This window comes from Nicotiana tabacum, chromosome 24, assembly GCF_000715075.1.
Source record: "Nicotiana tabacum cultivar K326 chromosome 24, ASM71507v2, whole genome shotgun sequence".
In the NCBI taxonomy this organism is placed as follows: domain Eukaryota; kingdom Viridiplantae; phylum Streptophyta; class Magnoliopsida; order Solanales; family Solanaceae; genus Nicotiana; species Nicotiana tabacum.
The window spans coordinates 107,695,179-107,704,437 of NC_134103.1; positions in this window are offsets into that span (position 1 = coordinate 107,695,179).

Genomic DNA, 9,259 nt, shown 5'->3' on the forward strand with positions numbered 1-9,259 from the left:
TTGTCATTTTATTCAGGGTCAAAATAATATCTTACATTTTCATAATGTTATACTATTATTTTAAGGTTTTAATTTGCATAAACAACATTTTTATAATTTATTTAACTATTTTATTAAAATAATTTTCCCTTAATTTCTTATTTTAAAGAGCTGGCCCAATTTTGAGTTATTTTCGGACCAGACAAACCCAAATCTCTGGCCCAACCACCCAAAGCCCAATCCAAGCAACCCCTGAAATTTAACCTGGTTGCGACCCGCTTAATAACCCGCCCCGCTGCCCCGTTCAATCTTGGCCGTTGATCTTAAATGATCAACGACCCGTAATTAACCTACCCTTTCCTTATATCTCCAATACCCCAAACCCTAGAGACAAAAATCCCCACCTCACCGCCTTTGTATCCTTACGCGCTCTCATCTCTCAAACCTAAACCCTAGCCGTCCTCACTCAAATCTCAGTCCCAATCCGACATTACATGAAAACCATCCATGATTCCTTTCCTTTCTTGCATACGCGGAGTTACTTACCATCTTTTGAACACTACAAGTACTGGTTACTTGATTATTTATGGAAGCTAAGTCGTTGTGTTTGTTTGATTCCGATTCTGTATCATCTTCATGTTTCTGACTTGATACATTAACTATCAGACTCCTTGGCTTCGATTCAGCGAGATTTTGGCCATTTTTTGTTCCTCGTCTAAACTAGGGTTTACCCGTTTTCTCTCCTAAATTGATTTGAATCGATTTTGCATGCTTTCTTTCCTTATTTTGGATTTTTATTTACTTTGTTTCCTTGTTTATTTGGCTAATTTTACTACTATTTAAACCCATCCCCATCCCACTTTGAAGCAGACTGGAATCGATATACTTTCACTAAAAATTGAAGCTTTGTTCTGTGATTCCTTCATTCTCTTGTTCTGTACTTCATTTTGGCTGGCTGAAAGCCAAGACCACTGAGATTCTGTTATTTAAACTTTCTCTTGGTGCGAGCATTTTCCGGAGTTCTTTTGAAGCTCTTGGGAACTTTGACGCATTGAGATTCTGGATTCTTGTGGAATTTTTGTTCTTTGTTATTGTCCGTTTAACTGGTAAGTCGCTTGATCTTTTGCAATTTCATTTTTCATGTGTCTCGGATTTGCATGTGTTTTCGCTTATGAAATCTATGGCTTAATGTGTTTCTAGGCTACTTTTATGCACAACTTTGTTAGCTTTACACTCGTTTTAAATCTCTCTAGCATTTAACTCCTCCTAATGCTGCTAGTTCTGAGATTGTCTATGTCTAACTTGGATAATCTGAACCCTCCTAAGCTCGTTTAGCTAGTGTATTGGTGTCTGAACGTTCGTGAATATGCTTACCTGCTTTGTCCTGAATCTATGTAATGAATGCCTCACATCTGTAATAATCTGTGTTAAGACCTTCACTGTTAACTATGACTTGTTTCTCTGCTATTGTGTCACTCAGCATGCTCACTTGATCTCATACCCCTTTAATGATAGTTTTAGAGATCCTGCCTATAGGAAATAATTGCTCGCTATAATTGGTTAATGCTAGACCATTCAAACACTGCTTCATGCATGTCATACGAATAATTCTGGGACTCTTTCCCTAGCAGATTCTGTTGTACCCAATTGTGTAAATCACTTAGGCATCGCACATATAGAATTGGTAACTTAAAACTCTCAACAATTAGCTTATGATACCCGCATGATTTTGTCTATAAGCTATATCCTGCATTTGAAATCACTTGCATACTTTGATCGCCTAGAAAGCATGTCTATAAGATTCTGCAGATTCCTGTTTGGCATATGTGCTTGCGTGCATTTGTTGCTTAAATGTGGAAGCAAACTTGAGCCTTGACTGCCTATATGTGAAGTCCAATGTGTTTTATATGTCGCCTAGTTTTTGACATTTCTGAGCAGCCTAAGTGAGGTCTAGAACCATCCAAAGTAAAGGTCCAATACCTCCTGGACCATAGGTACGGGACGAGTAGTGCATGTATAGGGTACGACCTATAATTGAATTAGAACACTTTTAGGTAACAACTTTAACATAGTAATCGGGTAGCAGGAGATAATAGTCTGTGCCCGCTGAATAATATGAGTAACACCCCATCTTGAGGGAGTTACGAAGTATTATTTATGTTGCACGGGGTGATCCTTTAGGCTAAAAAACTTAGGACCCCCTCCTCTTTATATGTTGTAATAAAGTTCTTTGACTCGTATCTCTATATTCGCACTAAGATCTGTGTCAATCATATTGTAATAAAGTTCTGTGACTTCTGAACTCCTTTATTTATTTGATCACCTAGCTTAATCATAATTCACATAATCTTAAGTTCAGTCGGGACCCATAATTGTGGACCTCGAGGAGTGCCTAATACTTTCTCTTTGAGGTAACTTGAGCCCTTACCCGATCTTTGGTAGCGTTGACTAGTCAAACAGAGTCATTTGTATAATAGCTTCCCTAACGCACCTTAAATTGTTAGGTGGCGACTCTCATCTTTTAATACCTCCTTTAAAAGAGTTGTCACATGTCGAAACCCGATTTCGCGAGAAAAATGGAGGCGCGACAATAGTGATATCTTTGATGGACTTAATCTTATTGGGATTAATCTCGATTCCCCAGTTGGATACCATGAACCCAAGGAATTTCTCGGACCCGACTCCGAATGCGCATTTCTCCGGGTTCAGCTTCATATTGTACTTCTTTAATATGCTGAAGGTTTCCTACAAATGTTTCAAATGGTCCTCTGCTCGCAGGGACTTAACCAACATATCGTCAATGTCAACCTCCATAGATTTTCCTATTTGTTCTTCGAACATCCTATTTACTATGCGTTGGTAAGTGACACCAACATTTTTTTAGTCAAAATGGAATTACGTTATAGCAATAGGTACCGTACTTAGTGATGAAGGATGTTTTTTCCCGATCGTCCGAGTCCATTCGAATTTGTTTGTACCCAGAATAAGCATCGAGAAAACTGAGGATCTCGTGGCCGGTCATCGCATCGATCATACGATCGATGTTGGGTAAAGGGAAAGAGTCTTTAGGGAATGCCTTATTCAAATCTTTATAGTCCACACACATTCTTAATTTATTCCCTTTTTTAACTACCACTACATTTGCTAACCAATTCAGGTACTTAACTTCTCGGATGGACCCTATTTTAAAGAGATTAGATACCTCGTCCTTGATGAACGCAAGTTTGACCTCAGACTGGGGTCCCTCTTTTGCTTGACTAGGTGGAACTTTAGGTTCAGGCTCCTCTTGTGAGTGGTTATTTCCGGCGGGATCCCTGTCATATCAAGGTGGGACCAAGCAAAACAATCTATGTTAGCCATGAAAAATTGAATGAGTTTTTTCCTGAGCTCGGGACTCAATCCCGTGCCTAGGTATACCTTTCGATCGGGCGAGTGCTCGATCAGTACGACTTGCTCCAGTTCCTTGACTATCGATTTGCTAGCATCGGAATCGTCGGTGGCTATAAAAGACTTGGGAACCCCATAATCGTCGTCTTCATCGTTCCCCTGCTTCTTTGGTTGGGTCGGGGGCGGTGTTGGTGATTGGTGTTTGGCTTCTTGCTTGGCGGCCGAACCCAAACCTTTTGTCATTATAAGTACGGATATCGGGACCACCTCATTGACCGCGAACATCTCCTTCGTAGTCGGTTGTTCTCCGTAAACTATTTTTATCCCTCCTAGCTTTGGGAATTTCATCACTAGGTGCATAGTCGAGGGTACCGCCCTCATGTTGTGGATCCATGGCCTTCCGAACAGAGCGTTATACCTTATGTCTCCTTTAGTGGTTCACAAGCCATGTTGAATCCATTTAAAACTCGGACAGCAGGCATGATCTGATCTTGTAGTCCGAACTTTCCATAACCCTCGATTTGATGATGTTGGCCGAGCTACCTGGACCAATTAATACACGCTTAACTTAAGATTTATTTATGAGTACAGATATTACTAGTGCATCATTGTGGGGTTGCACAATCCCTTCAGCGTCCTCGTCATTGATAGACAAGGTTCCCTACATCACGTAATCCTGAGTCCGTTTTTCCCTTGTGATGGATACTTTGGTGCGCTTCAGCATCGACCCCTAGGGAACGTCGACCCCACCGATGATCATGTTAATGATGTGCTGAGGTTCATCCTGCTTGATCTGTTTATTAGAATATGTATTCCTAAAATGGTTCTTGGCTCGATCGCTCAGGAACTCTCGAAGATGTCCGTTATTGAATAACCGGGCTACTTCCTCTCTCAATTGTCGGCAGTCCTCCGTTCTGTGACCGTGAATGCCATGATATTTATACATTAGGTTAGGATCCCTTTGGGTTGGATTGGACTGTAGAGGTCAAGGTCATTTGGTGTCTTTGATGTGTTCGATGGCAGTTACAATAGCAGCAGCATCGACATTGAAGTTGTACGCTAATAACCTCAGTGCTTCCTTAGGCCTGATGGGCCTTTCAAAACTATTTTTGCTTATGAGTCCTTGGTTATTTTTACTCTGATCGCTTCTCCTTTCATTTCTCGTAAGGTTTCGTCCAGAATCATTATTCCTATGATCACCGATATACGGCTGATATCATTCCCTACCGGGCCTTGGCTCACGATCAATATCTCTTTTGGGTCTGTCACCGGCTCGGATAGGATAAATAGACCCAGAAGGGGCTCCGAGCTGATTATCTTTGACTCTAATCTTTGACTGATATCGGTTATGCACATCGGCCCAAGTTACGGCCGGATATTCTACCAGATTTTGCTTCAACAGTTGCGAAGACAACGAGCTTCGAGTATCAAGTCCTTGGGTGAAGGCCTGAACGATCCAATCATCTGCGACCGGAGGCAGGTCCATCCGTTCCATCTGAAACCGAGACAAAAATTCTCTAAGCATCTCATTATCCCTCTGTTTCACTTTGAAAAGGTCCAACTTTCTGGTCTCGACCTTGATAGCCCCGGCATGCACTTTTATGAAGGAATATGCAAGCACAGCAAACGAGTCAATAGAGTTAGGAGGCAGGTTGTGATACCATATCATAGCTCCTTTTAAAAAGGTCTCTCCGAATATTTTCAGCAAGACAGATTCGATCTCGTCATCCTCTAAGTCATTCCCCTTGATGTCACACGTGTATGAGGTCACAAGTTCATTTGGGTCAGTTGTCCTGTTGTACTTAGAAATTTCAGGCATGCGGAACTTTTTAGGGATCGGCTTCGAGGCTGCGCTCGGAGGGAAGGGATACTGAAAAAACTTCTTAGAGTCTAGGCCTTTTAATATTGGTGGCGCTCCAGGAATTTGGTCGACCCTGGAGTTGTAAGTCACCAACTTCTTGTCGTTAACTTCAATTTTCTTTTCTCCCGTTTCCACCCGCCTTTTCAATTCCTCGACCAGCTTCATTATTTTGGGGTTGGTTCCGGTTTCAAATTACTTAGCCTATCTACCGCTTGTTCATTTCCGTGAGTGTTTTCCAGGGATGATTCGGTCTCAACTCTACTGGGAGTGTGACTTCGATTCTGTAGTTGGGCTATCGCTGCCTGTTGAGCCTACAACATTTCGAAGATCACCCGTAAGCTGATCCCATCTCCTTCACCGCCACGGTGGGAAAATTTGTGTTGATGGACACATGTGAGCTGGCATCGATCGGATCCGCGACCGAAATTCCATTAAGATTGGCGAGGGGCACCTCATTATCGCAGTAAGTAGCTCACTTTATTCCTAGTATTGTAGTTGCCCATGAAGTGGCCTAGTATTGCGGCTTGAGAGTTATTATGGTAGAGACATGTCTAGCTCATAGCAAAGTGTTCATTCTCTCTAACCAATACATGATTTCACCCCAATGTTAAGATGTCCTAGCTACATGGTTTCGCTCGTGTGTGGTTGAAAGTTAAGTAGCCTTACCGCGATCTTTCCCTCCCAACCTCAGGTGGATGTTTAAAATTCTAGCACATAACATGAACATATTGATTTGAAAGACAAGTTTATTGTATCTCTAGTCCTCTCATATAGGATCAACTATTGTGAAGGGTTAAGTTGTCAGAATGATAATAATCTCCCAAGTGTTCAACTTCTTTTTTTCATCCTCATGGGCTTGTGTCATAGATTCCTTGTGCTAGTTACTGTTAAGATCATAATGCAACTTCATGTATTTTGAAACCCATATCACATTCAGGGTGCTAGAATATTCTTATTTCGAGTAAAACTGATTTTCCCTACATTCTAAGAGGTGACTGGTGTCACGTACTTGCCAATTTCTCTTTGAGGCCTACTGTTGCCGAACAAGGTACATATGGAATGAAACAATTGTTGTTGCCCTTTTCATGACTCATAGTCTTCCAAGAATAACTGATGCTAATGTCTTTATACTCCCGATCATGCCTCCCATATGTCACGTGTCTAACCACGTCAGTGCTATTTGTGGTAGCCTTCATGTATCTTTGGATATAACCTCCTGAAATGCCATACTCAGCACATTGATGGATTTTGAATAATTCCAGCCCAATCTCGGACCTCGTTGTTCCTATTTTTAGTAACCTATGGGGGCTGAAGGTTCAAACATGTCAAAGAAGAAGCATCATCCCGTGATCAAATATATTGAATAGGAAGTTTTATGGTAATATTCAAGCTAGAACATCTTAGAGTAATTGTTGGAGGTCGCCAAAGGTTTAGTTTGGGTGTTAGACATGGGGATTTAGAATTGAAGAAAGTGAACGGGTTATTCTTTAAAAAAAATTCTATGAATATATTGGGTGAATTGCTAAGGAAGGTAAAGTATGTGTAGTCACATTAGGCCTTATGGAATATTGAAGGAAATAGGCCAAACTATGAGTATGATGTTTTCCCATCGTTGTCCTCCATGCACCCGATGCATCATGTATCTAGGTTCCAGAAGGTTGTTGGAAATCCTTTGCCTATCGTTCCGGTGGAAACTATTAAAGGTGGAGTTAATGGGTAATTGGCTTATAAGAGGTACGTAATTATTATCCCTGTTAGATAAGTCCGGAAATTGAGATCTGCCTCTGTCAAAGTAAAGAAAGTCTTCTCACTTGCCTATATAACAAATGTTTGTGGTTCAAAAGTGTACTTGTTATGTGTTATGATTTAAATATGTGCAACTCATGTCTATATACCACTTCTGTTAATGTAATTCCCTTTATGTTGAGATCAGTGCTGTTGATATATTTTACGCTGCTTTGTTGAGTGATGGATATATTATTAGGGTGATTTTGGTGATTCTCTAGCAGGTGGATAGGCCCAATTACAGAGGAGACTCTACCAAAATATTTGAAAAATTTGGGAGTTAGTCAAATTTGGGGGATTGCGATGTGTGAAAGGAGGTAATGAATTATGTTGGGTGTTTGTGCGGACTCTACTCCTAATTCGAGGACGAATGATCCTAACCGGGGGAGAATATAAGGCCCCATAAAATTTTACCAAGAACTCGAGGTTTGTGGTGCCGAGGTAGGCTAATGTGTAAGGCCCTTTGAATTTCTATTGCTAATTCGAGCGATTTCGAGCTTAGAAATACAATTTAATTTAGACCCGAACCACATGAGAATTACTGAAGTGAATAAAGTTATTTGGATACTTGGGGATAATTATTTTATTAATCTTTGAGTGTTGTAATAATGGAAACCCTTGGATTTTAATTTCAAAGTAATAAGACTAAAGAAAATACAGTGAGCTACCTCCCCATAGCACAGCTATAGCAAAGGAGTGAAGCTGAAAATTTTAGCAAACCAGTGAGTTAAAACCTTACAGCACAGGGATAGTACCAGTGGAAAAATATTGTATCCTATTTTAGCAAACGGGTGAGCTAAAGACTTATAGCATAGGGATAGCACCAGTGAAAAAGTATTGTTCCTGGGTCTATTAATACATGAGCGGGAAGAGAGAAGAATAAAAGGATTTCAAGACTAGAGATTTTCTCTCCATCACTCATCCGGTCAATGCTTCACCCTTAAACCTACACGCATGAATTGTTAGTGAATATATGAGCAAAAAATAAGTACTAGCACTTATAAGATGGTGATTGGAAGCCATAATTACTTAAACAAGATTATTGGGTGTTGTAGAAATTTTGTAATGAGTTAATTAGTGAAATTTGGTGGATGTGAGTTCATTGATGATTATAATGGTGCTAAAGAAGGCAGTTAGTAATCAAAGGATATTGTATTATATCTTGTTGGTGGGAAGGAGGGATTGTTGGATGAAGAAACACCATTACTAGAGGTAGTTGAATGCTATGCACTCTAAGTGTTTGATAAAATGTCAAAACGATCAAAAACCTAGAAACTTTTACTAATATTGGTCCAATTGAATTATGTTGATGTAGATTGAAGTTGTAAGAGCAGTGGGTAGTTTTAGTAGCACTAAATAGCTCCATCAAGGTATGTTGACTAAACTGCTCTTTTAGAAATGAATTCCATGATGTTCCCGTAAGTTTCAAGTATGGTTGGCTCAAGTTCCTAAGTTCCGAATTATTCCTTATAAACTTGACTATTCCAAACGAGCCTTATGTCGAAATATATATGTTCAAAGTACTGTTCCAAAATTACTTCAAAAGTAGATTTTCTTAAAATCTTATGTCCTCAAATCATGCCCCAATGTGGCTATTTTAACTAATGCTATGCTTTGTGAGTATTTTCAATGTGTTTTGCGTTCTTACATATTCATGAGTGAAAATTGTGTATTGCCATTTTTGGGGAAAAGTATTTCAAGAATAAATGGTGTGTTACTTGGTTATGATTTAACTTGCTCTTCGATTGCCAATCATTTTACTCCATTTCTTGGAAAGAAATCTATTGTGTTTAAAGCCTTCATTTCTAACGAACTTAAAGTTGTGATTTTTGGAATATTATATATGTTGATATTTATGATGATGATCCATAGAAGGAAAGATATGAAAGTGTGGAATATGAAATACGGCCACCGTACCATGAATAAAGAATCTTGTGAATGGCCAAAAGAACGAAGGAAATATTATTATTGTGATTGATTGAAAATACTAGTGAAGATTTAGACAATGTGAAAGATAATGAGGTAAATACATTTGTATCTATGTTACCTTTTTGTGCAAAACAAAAATAATATTTTTGGGAGTATCATTAGCAAACCGAGGAAGGGTGGGTTGTACTAATCCACACCTAAAACTACACGTGCCGGTGTAGGAGTGGATTGTGATTATTTCCCTTATTTGGGATGAGATTATTTCCCTTAATTGGGATGATATTAAAAATAGTTGTGAATTGGAAAGTCAACCCACAC